Below are 18,335 nucleotides of genomic sequence, written 5' to 3' on the forward strand. Positions count from 1 at the left end.
AGCTAAAATAGATAAAGGCCTTTACATTTAAGGTAAAAGTGTATTTCAAATTTCAAAGGTTGGATAAAAGTGGGGGAGAGCTGAGTACATAAAGAACAAAAGAAAAGAAAATGTAACATTAATTCAAATTCTAATAGGAATATAAATTTAGAAAACTGTCATCAGTGTAAAATTCCTATAGTATGTGTATACTTCTGCTGCTTGGCCTGAAGTATACCATGATCCATTTGATATGATGGATTTTGCAGAAGAGAGTTTTAATGCACAAGGTATGAAGGAAGCTATGATATGACAATTTGAAAATGAAAATGACATAATAACTGAAGAAACAAATAATCAAATTTGATAGTCCTGACAATATGTGCAATGTCCACTTCATGCTGATGTACCAAGTTTCATTTGAACTGATAAATAGTAATTACAAAAAGAATTTAATAAATGCAGCTCTAAAATATCCTGGTACCTTTTGATGTCTACTGTTCATAGTCTAGCCAAAGCTCCAGAACTGGCTGCATTGAGGGCTTTTTGTTCTCCATTCATATGTTTAAATAAAATAAAAGCCCAACACGTACATTTATATATACATAAATTTTTCTTTCACAATTAACTGTGATTTCTCTATAAATTTCCATTGCTGACACTTCACATTAAAAACAATTTAGAAGTACAATGTACATAATTCTAAAATCAATTACTATAGTTTGTAAAATAAGTGCTGAATGACATATCTATTTTCAAAACACTTTTAAACACCTACCTGTATAAAATGGTGTGTAAATATGGCAGTCTTCTTTTGGCAATTTTAGCATTGACATTGTCCCATTATTTCTTCGGATAAATTTATTTCTTCATCTGAAATAAGTACAGTATAGTACAAAAAAAGTACCGGTATGAGGAAATATATTGGTGGTTTTCAAAATAATGAAGCAAAAGTGTGACATAGGGGTTGGCAATTCAAACCTATAGCAAAAAAATTTAAATTTCAAGGAAATATACAACTTTAGGAAAGTGTTGAGAAATTCCAATCAGATAATGTTTTTAACACCTTCAGTTCATAAGTTTCAGAGAATTTCCAGTAAGATGGGTGATAAATGTGCAGTGCTTTATGACAAGGAAATATGTATAACAGTTTAAATTTTTTTCAACAATATGAATAGGTGTTTGTGTATAGTTTGAAACTTATTTAAAAATGTCTGGGACTTTGGTCTTTAAATCACTCTTTTTGCACAAATCTGACATAAAATAAAATTTACCTAGAAAAGTTGTTGTGAAATGAAAAATAATAACATTTATTATAAGACCTATTTTTTCTCACATTTGAAGGTTTTAAATACATTCCAATTTCAAAATGTCTGGTTATTTTAATTTCTAAAATTTTCAAAATCAAAACTGACTTTTAAAAAGAGCATAGGGACACATACTAAAACATTATTAGTTTCTGTTCAAAACAAGATTAATGGTGATCATTCTTAAGACAAAAGTCTATTGAACAAATTTGTTTATTCCACCCTAATAACTACAAAGCTGGGAAAAATTTTTACAACACAAACATTTAAAATTCAAAAGCATGTAATGCTTTAAATGAAAAATAAGTGACTTTAAACACAACTAACACACTGAAATCATTTAGTTTACATGCACTGCTTATTCAGAGCAGAACAAGAGCACCGCCTTGCGGGTGCTGACGCTCATCTGATTTTTTTGTATAATAGAAATATTGTCCTACCCATGATTTTCTAAATCTAAAAAGGGTCATCATTCTTGCAAAAAGCAGGATAGAGTTATGTTTCTTGATGTACAGCATCCGCTTATGATAGTGAAAAACTGTCGCAAGTTTTAAAGCAATAGCTTTGATAATTTATGAGAAAAGCTGACTTAGACATAATATTCAACCAAGAAAACTGATTTTCTAAGTCCAAAAGGGGCAATAACTAGAAAATGCTTTTGTAAAAAAGCGCATGTCTCCCCCAATGCAAAGTCCTATATGCAAGAAGTCAATAGGGGTCAGGAGCGAAGATCAAAGAGACACTGATGGTTGGCTGCAATAGGGATCATCTACTTGGCATGTCCAGTCATCCCGCTAAATTCGACACTCTGGCCTAGTGGTTCTCAAGTCACTGTTCAGGCTACTGTGACCTTGATCTTTGATCAAGTGACCTCAAAATAAATAGGGGTCATCTACTCTGCATGTCCAATCATCCTATTAAGTTTCAACATTGTAGGTCAAGTGGTTCTCAAGTTATTTCCAAAAATCATTTTACATGAATAGGCCACTGTGACCTTGACTTTTAATAGTAATGACCCCAAAATCAATAGGGTCATCTACTCTGCATGTTCAATCATCCTGAAGTTTCAACATTCTGGGTCAAGTGGTTCTCAAGTTATTGATCGGAACTGGTTATCAATGTTCACGCCCCTGTGACCTTGACCTTTAACGGAGTGACCCCAAAAACAATAGGGGTCATTTACTCTGCATGAACAATCATCCTATTAAGTTTCAACGTTCTGGGTCGAGAGGTTCTCAAGTTATTGATTGGAAATGGTTTTCCATGTTCAGGCCCCTGTGGCCTTGACCTTTAACAGAGTGACCCTAAAATCGTTAGGGGTCATCTACCCTGCATGACCAATCATCCTATGAAGTTTCATCATTCTGGGTCAAGTGGTTCTCAAGTTACTGACCGGAAATGGTTTTCAATGTTCAGGCCCCTGTGACCTTGACCTTTCACAAAGTGACCCCAAAATCGTTAGGGGTCATCTACTCTGCATGACCAATCATCCTATTAAGTTTCAACATTCTGGATCAAGTGGTTCTCAAGTTACTGACCGGAAATAGTTTTCAATGTTCAGGCCCCTGTGACCTTGACCTTTAATGGAGTGACCCCAAAATCGATAGGAGTCATCTACTTTGCATGTACAATCATCCTATGAAGTTTCAACATTCTGGGTCAAGTGGTTCTCTAGTTATTGATCAGAAATGGTTTTCCATGTTCAGGCCCCTGTGACCTTGACCTTTGATGGAGTGACCCCAAAATCAATACGGGTCATCTACTCTTTATGGCCAATCATCCTATGAAGTTTCAACATTCTGGGTCAAGTGGTTCTCTAGTTATTGATCGGAAACGGTTTTCAATGTTTAGGCCCTTTGACCTTGACTATTGACGGAGTGACCCCAAAATCAATAGGGGTCATCTACTCTTCATGACCAATCATCGTATGAAGTTTCAACATTCTGGGTCAAGTGGTTCTCTAGTTATTGATCGGAAATGGTTTTCAATGTTCAGGCCCCTGTGACCTTGACCTTTGACGGAGTGACCCCAAAAACAATAGGGGTCGTATACTCTAGCAGCCCTACAACCCTATGAAGTTTGAAGGTTCTAGGTCAAATGGTTCTCCAGTTATTGCTCGGAAATGAAGTGTGACGTACGGACGGACGGACAGACGGAAGGACGGACGGACGGACAGGGCAAAAACAATATGTCTCCTGGGGGGAGACATAATTATTGCAAAACGCAGTATGGAGTTATGTTTCTTGCTGTACAGGGTCAGCTTATGATGGTGAGCAAGTGTTGCAAGTTTCAAAGCAATAGCTTTGATAGTTTAAGAGAAAAAGTTGACCTAAACATAAAACTTAATCAAGAAATCTGATAATTTCTAAGTCCAAAAGGGGCTATAAATCTTGCAAAAAGCAGGATGGAGTTATGTTTCTTGATGTACAGGGTCAGCTTATGATGGTGAGCAAGTGTTGCAAGTTTCAAAGCAATAGCTTTGATAGTTTAGGAGAAAAGCTGACCTAAACATAAAACTTAACCAAGAAAACTGATTTTCTAAGTCCAAAAAGGGCAATACTTCTTGCAAAAAGCAGGATGGAGTTATGTTTCTTGATTTACAGGGTCAGCTTATGATGGTGAACAAGTGTTGCAAGTTTCAAAGCAATAGCTTTGATAGTTTAGGAGAAAAGTTGACCTAAACATAAAACTTAACCAAGAAATCTAATATTTTCTAAGTACAAAAGGGGCCATAAATCTTGCAAAAAGCAGGATGGAGTTATGTTTCTTGCTGTACAGGGTCAGCTTATGATCGTAAACAAACGTTCCAAGTTTCAAAGCAATAGCTTTGATAGTTTAGGAGAAAAGTTGACCTAAACATAAAACTTAACCAGGCAACGCCGACGCAGACGCTTACGCCGACACCGACACCGATCAAGTGATGACAATAACTCGTCATTTTTTTTTCAAAAAATCAGATGAGCTAAAAATGACAAAATGCCATGCATGGTAAAATGGAATGGTAAAATTTATACATACTTTATAATGCTACTAATTTTAAGAAGATGCACAAGGGACAAATTGCAGCAAAATATGTATTCATGGAATATGTTCATAGTAAAATTCTTTCAACTAAACAATACTCACTACTGAATATTTACATATGTAGGTAAACTTAAGAGCTTAAGAAGCAATAAAATTGATGTTTCCACTTTTAAACCTGAAAATTGCCAACTTGGGAAAACTGCAAAAAATAAAATTTAAATTGTCCTGGGATTCTTATATAATGCTTAATTATCAAGTAATGCCTGCATATAACTTACACACTGCTAAGAATATAGAACTGTCACAACATATTACAGTAAAAATGCTATGATAATTGATGAATATCAAAAAATGGTGCACAGGGGACATCATTTTGGCTTAATATGTGAAGTTGAAAGCTGCTTTTGTATCCATTGACACTTCCATTTAGAGGGAAATAAAGTAAAAACCCATTTTATTTAAAGAATACTTACAAGGGACATTTTTGGGTGTATAGACATATAATTATGAAGATTCTGAGAAAGTTGATTTATAAAACAATAAAATCATAAGATGTCTTCACAGCTGAAAGGATCTTAGATAAACATAAGGACTTAAGAAAAGTAATGGGGTTATGAAATTGTAGTGTTCAACATTTAAATTTATCACTGTTTTTTTTTATAAAGGGGCTTCCATCACAAGACATGAACTATTGGTAAAAATAAGATGAAGTTAATGAAAAGAAGTATTTTGTTTTAAATGTGCAGAGTTTAGATTACATAAAAAAGCCAAAGCTGTAACAATTAAGCTTGGTTTGAAAAAGTAAAACACAGTTGAAAACTATCCTTCATGCAAAATGTCACACTTTTGGTGCAGAGGAAACAAAATTAGCTATATAATTTAACATAACTTTAAAAATGCTTGAGCCATTCAGCTGAAATTGCACAAATTTCTTAAATACATTGATTTGAATATGATTTGCCCCAAAACACATTCTAAAACTGAACTGAATTAAAGTAAGGTGAAAGAGAAGAAAAAGCTTCATTATTTTTAAAAAACCACCGGTATAAGGAAATCAGCATTATACGGAATCTTGACAAGTGTGGATTTATTTATCTTAACACTACTCATGTAGCTTCATTTCTTTATGCTGATTCTGTAGGTCTACAGCACAACTTTGAAGTACAAATGAAGTTGAACAATTCATGCATGCCATGTAAAATAAATAATTATAATACTATTTATTAATCACGTCTTGGTGTAATATAGGCCTACTGTATGTTATTTCATTCCATTGTATAAATGTATAAATTTGTTGATATTTTGGTGCATGATCATGCTTCATTCAGACTCTTGACCTTGTCAGCTATGCAGAGGTGTCCTTTCTTTGGCTTACTTACAGACATTGTTCATTTTTTTACGAAATTATTGTAGAATATATATAGAATATTGACATTTACCTAGCTGTACTGTTGGTCGACATCATGTATTCCTGTTGAATAAGAAATGTCAATGTGCACGCCCAGCACAGGTTCAAACAGTTTGCAAATGACACTGGTTCCATGGTGCAGATATTCATTCATCTGAAACAAACACAAGACGGATTAAATGCATAGTAGACCTTGATTCTAATTAATGTTACTTTAGAAATCTTGATGCTATTTGCCGGATGATTCAGCACGTCCAATCAGACATGTTTATGGCATAAATGCAGAGTCTATGTTCAAATTATGTCAATTCGAATGCAAAAAGTACATCAACGTTTTTTTTCTATGACAATGATCTATTCTGTCTATTCTGATTGATTCACTATCTATGAAACAATGCGTTAATCCTGCATCCAGATCTACCAGTGGATCTAATGGTAATCTATGGTGACAGTGATACAAGCATGCATATGCTATGTTCTCCGCCAAAAAATAGGCAAATCATTCCCAGATCTTAAAATAGAGTCGACTGATTATCAACCTTACTTTGAACTCGTTGCAAAACTAATTAATTTATATAAATCTATATAACTTTGCACTTACCATTGTTCCTAGTCCAAGAACAACTCGACCTGTCAAAATATGTAAACACGAGGGAGGCCTTTTGACAGCAGTCATGTAAACTTCCGAATTTATTCCAATTACTTCCATATGTACGGTGTTCCGTTGGGGCCATCGCAGTTTCGCGTTGTCGTCCTAGGGGCGAAATCGCGAAAACGCGATATTTTTACGCGAAAACGCGATACTTTCACACGAAAACACGAAGCAAAAATATCGCGTTTTCGCGTTGTTAATATCGTGTTTTCGCGTTATCGCCCTTGATCTAACATCGTCTTTTCGTTTTTTCGCCTTCGTGGATAGTAGGGCGAAAACGCGAAAACACGATATTGATTGCGCGAAAACGCGATATTTTTCCTTCGTGTTTTCGTGTGAAAGTATCGCGTTTTCGCGTTTTCGCCCTGCTGACCGCGAAGGCGAAAATACGAAAACACAGTATTTTAATATCGCACTTTAGCCTTCCGGTTTTGCATGCGTAAACATGGAAAACGAAGTAGACTCACATGTCCGAGAGTATTTTTCAGCCGGTTTTTCATTAACTGAAACACTGACCTTGCTAGAAATTAAACAAAATGTTATTCTTAGGTAAGTTATACGTCTAGGTGATCAAGGTGTGATTGAACTACATGCATATATCACGTACTTTGTAAGTTGTTTACATGTTGTATACATTTACGGTACATGTAAAGTCTTTTGAAACTACCCCTCGGGTGAATTTTTGTTTTAGTTGTTTACGTCACATAGGCCTTGGTCTATCATAAAGAATACACCAAATTGTTCATAATAAGCAGAAGAAACTTTTAAGATATTCCCTTACAGACAACACATTTTGTCTTATATCACATGTGCTTTGACTGTTAGATATCAAACTTCTTTTTCAAAAGTATTTTGTCATTACTTCTATTATCATTGTGCTTTTAACATATTTGTCCAGGTACTCCAGGAGTTGAAAGTGTTACAAACCATGTACCTATAAAATGCAAACATTGCAAAATGAAAGTGAAAGTAGAGCTGCCAAATTGACAAAAACTGCAGTATTTCAACAAATATAAACCATGTACATATAAAAATGCAAACATTGCAAAATGAAAGTGAAAGTAGAGCAGTCAAATTGACAAAAACTGAAGTATTTCAACAAATATAAGAGTAAACTATTTTTTATTTCCCGGTGTACCTTGATATTTATGTAAGACACATAACAAGAACAAACTTAGAGAAAAAAATATGTTTGAAAAAGAAGTTTGAAAAAGAAGTTTGATATTTTGTACAAAATATAATGCGGACAGTTGAAGTATATGTTTTGTAAGACTAAATACCTATTACCAAACAAGGTGACCTCTATAGAAAGTATTTTCTACTTATTCTGAACAACTCCGTATATAAATATTATGGGTCTGTCGGGTATAATTTCCAAAATGAACCTTGAAGGTACAACGAAAACGGTCCGCAACAGGGAAGTCACAGACATGAGGCATATCACCACCCCAGACCCGAAACAACCGCATACACGGGTAAAACAACGCAAAGACTTGGTGGTGAGGTTTTTACACGTGATGGTAGCAATAACTGTAGTTGTTGCGGTAAGTGCCAGTTACCCTTAGTGCTGATACCCGTTAATTTCAGTGTATGTGTGAAATATGTTTTAATTGGTGTCGGAGATTGTTGCCTTTGGTGTCACTGACAAAGTTATCTTTAGTGCAGGTTGCTGTGGGTGTCAAAAATTGTTACTCTTAGTGCATGGTGTTACCTTTAGTGCAGATGTTACCGTTATGGTTGTTACATGATAACTTCATGTACAGGGATGTTTCTGTTGGCTTTGGTCTCATTTCTGTTTTCACCTAGAACAGCAAGTCAATCTGGAACATCTGGAACATAGTGTCTGCACCCATCCCCCTCCTAACACACACACGCACACACATACATGTAAACGATACCAATCGGGGATGTAAGTTATAAACCTACTAAGTGGGAACTTCTTTATTACTGCACCTACAGTTATCATATTTCTATCAACTCTTATTCTTATCATCTTTAAATTATCCGAGGCTTTATATTAGCTATCTTCAATAATTAAGCAATGAGATTTTTCACATTCAAAACGGGGCATTTGTGTTTAAACCAACTGAGGTGAGTGTATAACAAACCGGGTGTTTTGTGTATAGACGAAATGTGGAATTGTGTTTTTCAACAAAACGGGAATTAGTGTAAAGACTAAATGAGGTACAAGTGTATAACTAAACGGGTGCATGTGTATGGTTGAAACGAGGAACTAGCTATTAAACTAATATATGCGGAATCACTTGTTGCATAACGTGTATATGAGTAAAGTCAGTCGAGGAATTTGATTTGATTTGACGGGTTTAATGCTCGTTTTTAGTATTCAGTTATGTCAGGCGGTCAGTTTCCCTCAACAATAGTTCCTGGAACATCCAGTAATAGTCTCCCATACTCCGTAAGAAACTGACAGCTTTCTTACAAAAAGAGACATGGTCGGGAGCAGGACTCGAACCAATGCCAGAGCTTACGGTGATTTTAATCAGCGACCCTAAACCACCCAAGCACAGAGGCGGTCAGCAATCGGAAAAATTTTCTATATTCTGTTGTAAGCGGTACGTCAATCCTTTCAAAATTCAACTAAAGTTGCCTATGTCAAATGTTTACATTAAAATTATTGTTTTAAGAAGACATAAAACGATCGAAGAACAAGCCAGATACATGATGCAGAAACACAATATATCACAAAAAAATGTATCTGGTTATATCAACTTTTTATTTCAATCAAAAGCATTACTTACAAAAGCGGTTGAACTTCGATATTAAGTGAATATTGTATACTATAGTCCCAACTTATGTTTTAACTAAATTGCTAAGCAGACAATTTCTCCTTCAATTCCGCCCTAAATCAAAGAACCGATTTACAGACGCAATATTGTGAACGAACATTCTACCCTTTGCAGAAGAATACTATCGTTCCAAAGACAGTTATTACTGAATGTGATTGTAAGTACATTAAAATAGTAATTAAGAATCAAAACATATAAGTGGTTCCTATAACTAAAGAATGATTCTGCTTAAGGAAATCACCCGTATCCGAGCACACTAAAAATAAACAGACAACGTCCGATCGGAGTTAAGTTCATATGTTTTTCACTTTTTTTGCGCTCCTACCTTTGAAATGTTATATTATTATAATGAGTACATTGTATAAATTATAATGATTAAAGCTTTAGATAGTGCCAGTTGCTATTTAATCATGGTTATTTTTCAAAAAGAAAAAGTATTACAAAATAGTAAAAAAATGAGACTGCAGAGTAGGACATAAACCCCATGACCCGTACGGATAATGTTTCACTACCTGCTTACGAATGAAGGTAAAATCTCTTAAATTTAAGACGAAAAAAATATAGTAATAGAGGTGATTAATATGAATAACATAGATCTGAGGCAAACACATGACCCCAAACCAGGAAGAAAAACAGTGACATAGCATTCGTTTTTATTTGCACTTTTTCTCTTTAATAGGCTAGTGAAACTCGATTTGTTTTTAGAAAAAAGACATTTACGGATATTTTCAAAGTAATATTTCAGGTTTTATTATGTAGAGGCAAGAACTCCGCAATGACACGCAGTTCTCAATTTGCATACAAATCGTTATTCCCTGCCCGAGACAAATCGCAAATGATATTAACAAAAAAAGATGAGGTTATGGGTTCGAATCCCACACTTAGAAAGTCTTTTTTACCAGTTTTCGACACTTTTCCTTTTTGAAACTGATCATTATTTAATAGCAAACTATACTATCTAGAGTCCCAAATCACGAACATGTACAATATAGCATAACATCTTAAAGGTAGAAGCATGGAAACTGATACACAAAACTGCTACATTTACCGCAGTATACTAGTATTTTCAACCAAAAGAAAAACGTACATGGCTCTTTCAAACAAAGGACATGTTGTGCCTGAAAGGTCATGTAAAAATCATTCTGAATAAAGGGATGAGTGAAATGAAAGCAGTCATGGGTATTTTAAATGCATTTGGAAATTGTTGTTTTAAATAATAATACTTTCATATCCTAAACTATCAAAACTAAAGATAAATGCACTCTTAATAAATGCTGGGTTAGTGTGTCGGCGAAAAGGGCAATGCCTTGATCTGTGTTGGTCATTTAAACTGTGTTGGTCACTTACGTAAGTAAGTAATTAAGTCAGAAAATTCTTAATTTATAGCGGTCCCATTTAGCTAATCTATTCTTCTTTGAGGGCCCTCTTTGGATTAGAATGAAGAGTATTTTGATCATAGTAAACAGTTTAACAAAGCTGTAAGCATTGATAGTAATTTTACAAAACATGATAAGCTGGTATTCCTGTTTACTAATCTAAATATGATAAGGTTGTCTGCCAAAACCTGCCTTAATATTTTACAGCGTCATATGTATTTTTTCTATGTAAATTTCTTATTGCATAGGATTAACATGGAAGCCAGTGGCTTCAAACTTAATATAAGTATGCATTACCATTTGACTTCTGTAAGTGCTTGCGAATGTTTCCATGTTAAAATTCTATGTTAAGTGCTGTTTTAAGAGTACATTTGTAATTGTGCTGGGTGCACTTATTACAGTCTCTTGTATCTATTTCATAAAACGCGGCTATATACTATGTTTTAGGAATGGTTTTATTGTATTTTATTATGATTTATACATATATAGAAGAGACGGAAATAAACATAGTATATATATAGTAACAAATATGTAACAGAAATCAAAGAAATTATACATGCATAAAACAAGAGATATGAAATGGAGTTAACATTAAAATCCGTTCATCCATCGATAAATTTTTATACAGTTAAATTTAAAACATGGCAATGAAAATTAGGTTTTGATTTCTATTGGCAAACAATTCAATAAAAATTTTGCCAGGAATATAAAGACTATCTTTAAATAGTTCACAGTTTGTATTTGATATATACAGTTCAGGATGTCCAGGGCATTCTTCATAGTACACAGAGGTAATGCGTAGGGGTCTTGGTATCCTCACCATGATTTTTTTCATCTGAGACCACAAATGGTGCATTTTGGCGTGTATTTGAAGCTAAACATTGCACGAAAACCTTACTCGTTCTAAATTTTTTATATAAAATGTATTATTTTACTATGTTCGTGCTTTGTCATTTGTATCTCGCGCTTCGGGTATCGCCTTCCCATGACAAAGAAGCGTGAAAGACGAAGCACGAGATCACAACGGCGAAGTGCGAAACTATGAAAATTTCAGGCTTTAACATTAGCATTGGGCAGATTTCGTACCAACAATACTGAATCATAAAACAAGTATATACATGTAGCGGGATTGTTGATATAATATTATCTAAACGACATCTAAAACCAAGTATTACATAGAGGATAATTGTTGGTTTCGGTGTAATATCACGTTATAATTTCACCGAGTGGGCACCAAAAGTGATATTTTCAAGAGTGGCGCAGCCACGAGTGAAAATAACAACTTTTGGTGTTCACGAGTGAAATTACCGTGATATTACATCGATACCAACAATTTTTCTGTTTATTTTATGTCTAAAACTCTACTTTTGTTGTGTTTATTTCAATAAAATGTCGAAATTTGCGGGAAATTTTATCAGGAAGCATCGCAAAGATGACGTCATTTTAACGACGTCATCGTCATATTGTTTCCGGCTTTCAGTACGCTCGGTAATCTTTTTGACGTTAATCCGGGTATCAGATTTGATAATTTTCACTGAGTGGCCAGTGAGTTTATCAGGATATAATTCACCGTTATATTTCGATAAACCACCGAAAAACATAAAATAAACTGAAATCTTGTTTTGATGATTTTTAAAAATGTTGTATATGGTCTTTCGAAATATTAAACATATAATTTAGTTACGTAGTACGCATTGAAAATATTAAATCACTAATTAAAATAGAAAGCATATTTAATCTCACTGTGAATTGATTGTCAAATACTGTAATATCGTATGACTTGTACCGGTGTCAATAGCGTAAGATTTAACTAGGTGTAATGAATGGATTTCTATTGAATTTTATTTTCTATGGGATAATAGTTGATGATTTCATACACTTAAGTACAATTATAACATATTTCTATGATATCAAAGGCTGAGCGTGAAGCTATTATATCTTTTTTTTTATTTATATACCATTACAATAGTTTCGCGCTCAGCTCAAGATAAAGTAAATATTATGCGAGACAAACGTCTGCAGTGTTACACAAAAGTCATATTCAAAAGCTTTTAGCCTTAAAAATGTATTTTTTCCGATTTCAAACCAACATTTTATTAATTGTTTACACTGTATTATAATTTTTTATAGAAATTTCCTCCTAACGGCGTATGACTGTAATATTTCACATGGTCAGATTATTATTAATATGAGATAAATTGCAAAACTGTACCTAAATTGTTATAAAACTACAAATACAAATTTTGGTGAATTTCAATGCACGTTAAATCAATTAATCATATAAATCAGTTTGCTATACAAATAATGTCTATAAGAAACAGGTCCGCTTTATTTTTATTACAAACTCGGATTATAACGAAAACGCACTTGCTTGTCCCGATGAGTTCGCTAAAACCGGAGAACATAATATGAAGTAAAGCAATGACAGTGTATGAAGCCATCTCCGTTGCATGACACTAGCCAATTAATTGTGTATGGTTGTCAGATTTTCACTACGCAAGCTGCGTATTTGCGTAAAGGTAGCTACCGCTTGATGAGTTTTTTGCAGAAATATTTCATTTATATAATAAGTATGTAAACCAGTCGACATATTTTACATATAACATGCCTTCTGGAGAAAAGACGATTATCAAATCTTAAATTATCATTAATTTCAAATCTTGATCAAAACCTTGAAATTCTTACCAAAAACAGTGCTACAGACCCGTTTTTGTAGTCATAACAATTTTGGTTGTGTTATTATAGACGTTTTTCCCAGTAATCCAGGTTCGTTTGAATATATGCTTTATAAAACAAAGTTTGACATGATACTGTTAAAAGTCTCTGATTGTGTACAATAACCAAATATATGATGCTAAAATTTAGCAAACTTGTTTAATATGGGTATCCCACTAAGATTATATTGGAAAGTATAATGCCAAGATTTTTCGCCTGAAGTTTGTCCAAAAACTGAATAAATCATTACGTAAAACTGTCGTTATGTTTCTGAAAGCTATCTATTGTGTGTGTGTTCGGGTTTAACGTCTTTTTCAACAATTTTTCAGTCATATAAACACAGGTGTCTACTTGTAGCAGTGAATGCCCAACTTTATAGTGCTGCCTCACTGAATATCACGCCGTAGACACGTGACATGATACCCCACCCAGTCACATTATACTGACACTACCCTCTTAATTCTGAGCGCCAAGCGAGGAAGCTGTTAGTAACCATTTTTTACGTCTTTGGTATGACACGGCCGGGGATCGAACCCACGACCTCTCACGGACGCTCTACCAATAGGCTACCGAGGCGGTTCAATAAAAATAATTTACAACATTTTTTTCACGGGCCCGGCAATAAAAAAGTCTTCATGTTCCCATTTACGACTGTATTTGAAATAATGAGAAATAAAGATATCGGCAATCATCAATACATTACATTTGCATTTTTCTGACACCTAGGGGAAATTTATCTGTGTAATGTTCTGTTTTCGATTTCATCGTCACTGTCACTGTCTTTTTTCGCGAACGCCGTCTAAATTCGTTTCGTTACCTATGCCACGTGACTTCAGTTTTGCAAATCAGACTACTTGATAACGCATTATAGATAATTTATCAAAATGGAAGATTTATGCAACACTCTGCCTGATTGGACGAGAGTGTCAATTTCTTTCACTCTGTTGATTGTGCTACGCTGAGTGAAGTGTAGACAAAGCGTTTATCCTAAACGGCGCTGTTCACAGTTTTAAAGCTAACTTTGGCTCAGTATATTTAGCAAGAATATTGATATATCTCAAAATGATAAGTAAGTTTAATAAATATGATAAAAACCTGTTCAAATACCAACATATATCAAATTAAAGAAAGAGCTGAATACGGTCTGCGTATCACATGAATAAGTGTGTGGTAAGAGTCTTTTATGTAGAGAAGTGCTTTTTAAAAGATTTTCCTTGTTATAATTGTCGTCTGTATATGAAAAGGTTTCTTGCTTTTGTGACTTATTCAGATTGCATATTAAAATGAGTACTTGTTTGCTTTGATATATTTGTTATAAATTATTTAACTGATTTATTATATATGAATATTTTTCTTTAGTATGGTATGCAAATATTGAACTCTGTTGAAATCTGTTTTATTATATATATGCTATATAATGACTAAATCTCATTACACTGAAATGAAGGTACGCTGCATACAGTTTATCTATATGATATGACTACGATCAAACTTTGCTTATGAAACAGAAATATTGAAATAATTACAATTGTATGTTTTGCTTGACCTTCACTTTTTTATAGGTGTGACGTCATTGTCCAAAGATTCATGAATAGCGAATATGCATTTGTTAAAGCGGGATCAGTTGGCCTATTTTAGAAATAAATAAAAATAATAAATAAAAAATCCTTTAATTGATTTTTTCTCATGTATTCTAATCAAACTTGATTTGTAGCATCTATATTAGGCCCGCAGCCAACTTTGTTCAGCTGGGACATTTGACCCCTTTTAGGGGCTGCTAGAGCTAAAACTAGAAATGCCTTTATACAGCGTCTCATGAACAGCTTGGTGGATCTTTGTCATACTTGGTCTGGAGCATCATTATAAGGTCCTCTTCCAAATTCATTATAAGGTCCTCTTCCAAATTTATTTATGTAGGAACTTGAGCCCTATTAGGGACCACTATAGCTAAAAGTAGATATGCCTTTCTTCGCATTAAACACTAAAATGTAATGGATTTTTATCAACTCGATGTGTAACAATATCGTAAGGTCTCCTGCTATTTTGTTACAAATGGGGATTGGGACCAATTCAGCTAAAAATATAAACACGTTTAATGACCTCTTCTCATGAACCGCTTCATGAATCTTCATCAAACTACTGCTGTAATTATTCGTCTAAGGATAAACGAAACAAAATTGCCACCCTACGAAACCTTTGCGAAAAATTAAAAGGGAACCATTTAAATTGTTAAAGTGCGGTGTTTAGTTTTGCAATTTGAAAAATGTTAGATGAAAGATAAATGTTAGATGAAAAATTCATAAACTTCTTTCCTTATTACAATTCGCCGACCATCATTTTTAAAGATATTTCTTGTTTCGCTCTTCTTTCCCCCAAACTACCCAAATTCAATGCTACCACAATACACATACGATGTGATATATTATTGAATTAATAAAAATGATTAGCAGTTGAGTGAGGTCGTCCCCTTCCATTAAACAAAATTTCTTAAAACGCAGTTTTGATCAAAATTTTAAACCGTTAAAACAAAAACAACAAACACGTTCAGATAACTGTAAAGCCATATCTAAAACTTATGTCTATCTAGAATCGTCGTACAATACAATAATTTCTGACATGTACATATGAGCCTATATGCTTTGTTGAAACATTTTTACATCATAGATTTCAACACACTGCGATTGCTGAAACAAAATCAGTGCGAAAATAGCATAAAAATCCTGTGTTAAGATAATTGCATGAGTTAGGTACTGTATGATATAGGTTTTATAATTTTCACGTGTTCTTAATCAGTATTTTAAACGTACTGGAGTCAGATCCTCTTATGCTTTTCTTTGATGTGTAGTAAATAATATCAATCAGTTAATGTACAAATGTTTTTTGTTTTATTTTTCCAAATAATGAAACTGTAATTAAAATTCTCTGGCTTTGCTGTATTAATTACTGTTGAATTTACATAGGTAATTGCATTATGAGCTGATTATATGACATCTTTGGAGGTAATACTACATTTATTTTTTCAAATGCAGCACGGTAATTCAAAAGGAATTAGTATATTCAGCACGCGCTTGAAGTTTAAAGTTAGTTTAAATGCGATGAATATACATAAAATGTATAAATAAAATGTATATTTTGAGTAGTGTTCCTGTATATTATAATATTCTCATTTTAACATTAATAAATTATTATTAAGTTGAAAGTTTTTTAAATGCGATGAATATACATAAAATGTATAAATAGAATGTATATATTTTGAGTTGTTTTCCTGTATATTATAATATTCTCAGTTTAACATTAACATTGTCAAATCAAGTCATGAATATAGAAATAAAAGCGCATAACACAATAAGCCAGAAAAGATATGCGTAACATAAATAATATAATACTGTCTTATGAACGTTAAAAGATATTTAATTGGTAATTGATGAATGAATCAACATAATCTTTCACTCATGAGCTTATAATGAAAGAAAACATATGTTAAATTAGTGAATATATTTTAAACCTTTGTGTGTATGTACTACGAGTTGTATATACAGGTAAACTGGGGAACTGCAGTAAATGGAGAAAGATACACACTGTTGTAAAATTCTGTTTGTGTGTGAGATATGTGTATGACCAGAACCGGCGTACAGGGGAATAAATTTCTATAGCTCAGAATAAGCTCAAATTTCGAGAGATGACTAATTTAAAGGTCAGGAATAACGTGGTATTGTTAAAATGAACTGGGGAATTCCCCGGTTCGAGGCGTATCCCCAGTACGTTGGTGTGTATTCATACGAAATTACCCAGTTGGCAGCGTTTACAAACACACGCATACACACGCACACACACACACACACGCACGCACACACACACACACACAAATCATGCAGTTGTTGCATTTGTTGTCATTGCTGACATTACTGTTAAATAAACGTCAATATACCATGAAAATAACTCGACTCGTCAGTAATTGAATGATCAAACCCACGCTATGTATTATCATACTCTATTCACCTGTTTGTTAATGTTTTTACTAGCGCTGCACATTGACATTCTTTTATTATTCTAGCTATCGGTAACTAAAACGGCATTGTAAAAGACTTGGTCTAAAGAGGCGGCCAAATTGGAATCGTGCTGTCGTTCAAGCAGCTATTTTGGTAAATATCTATATCAGTTCATTTTCACAAATTTTTAAATAGGAATTTACGTCTTGTTGCTTGAGATGCAAGGAACTGACTGATAATGTTACACGAAATATGAATATTCCCGAGATAGCTGAAAAAAACCTTCTTTAGAGTTGGTATCCCATTGGTGTTCTGATAGAGATATCGCTCCAAATGTATGTGTTACGAGACAAGCAGCTCAGTACAAAACAAATGATAGACCCAGAGTAATATGGCTCTATTCCTGTCAATTTTACGTCTGAGATACGAAACGTTTTGTATCACAATTACGTCTGAGATACGAAACGTTGAAATGTATCACAATAGGAATATAATCACGGTGAGGATGCGTACACCGGATATTGCCATTTAGTGATAAGGTATTTTCCGAAAACGTGTTTATTTTTCGTCAACAAGGTAAGTAAAACACCTATTTACTATTGTATTATACTTCTATAGAAGAAAAGATCATTGTTTTTAATAACTAGATACTGTGTATATGCTCTTACAAGCGTCAAATGAGTCAATCTTATGAGGAAACGCTAAAATTTGTGATAAAATGACATCTTTATCATCTGATAAATGCAGGTCGGGGACATTTCTCCCGGTACCGTCACTTATTGTCTTGTGATAAAAATTCTGAATCGTATGATTTATTTAGTTACACACAAAGAAAATATGTGCAAAATTTCAGCTTTGTAAATGTTCAAATGATGGAGAAATCGATGATAAATGAGCGTCGATGGTGTACTGTGTATTGCAAATATATGTACTGAGTATTGACTTGTATCACATTTTACTGTACTGTGTATTGTTTACATTATCGCTAAGTTTTATAGAATTAATCTTACAAAATGTACATTATCATTTCCTTTCCAAAGTACAAAACAGTAATTTATTTAGCCCTAAAGATACGTGA

At 33.7% G+C, this 18,335-nt stretch overlaps 1 long non-coding RNA gene across 1 annotated transcript; it reads right to left on the minus strand.

Annotated features, from left to right (window-relative positions):
- Window positions 1-754: 754 nt before the first annotated feature.
- On the minus strand, window positions 755-6,580 carry LOC123541535 (uncharacterized). Its single transcript, XR_008369695.1, has 3 exons — window positions 6,320-6,580; window positions 5,750-5,872; window positions 755-852 (listed from the first exon to the last, which is right to left on the minus strand). It is a non-coding gene; the product is annotated as an uncharacterized LOC123541535 (long non-coding RNA).
- Window positions 6,581-18,335: the final 11,755 nt, after the last annotated feature.

The sequence above is a fragment of the Mercenaria mercenaria genome, unplaced genomic scaffold (assembly GCF_021730395.1).
Source record: "Mercenaria mercenaria strain notata unplaced genomic scaffold, MADL_Memer_1 contig_742, whole genome shotgun sequence".
Taxonomy (NCBI): Eukaryota; Metazoa; Mollusca; class Bivalvia; order Venerida; family Veneridae; genus Mercenaria; species Mercenaria mercenaria.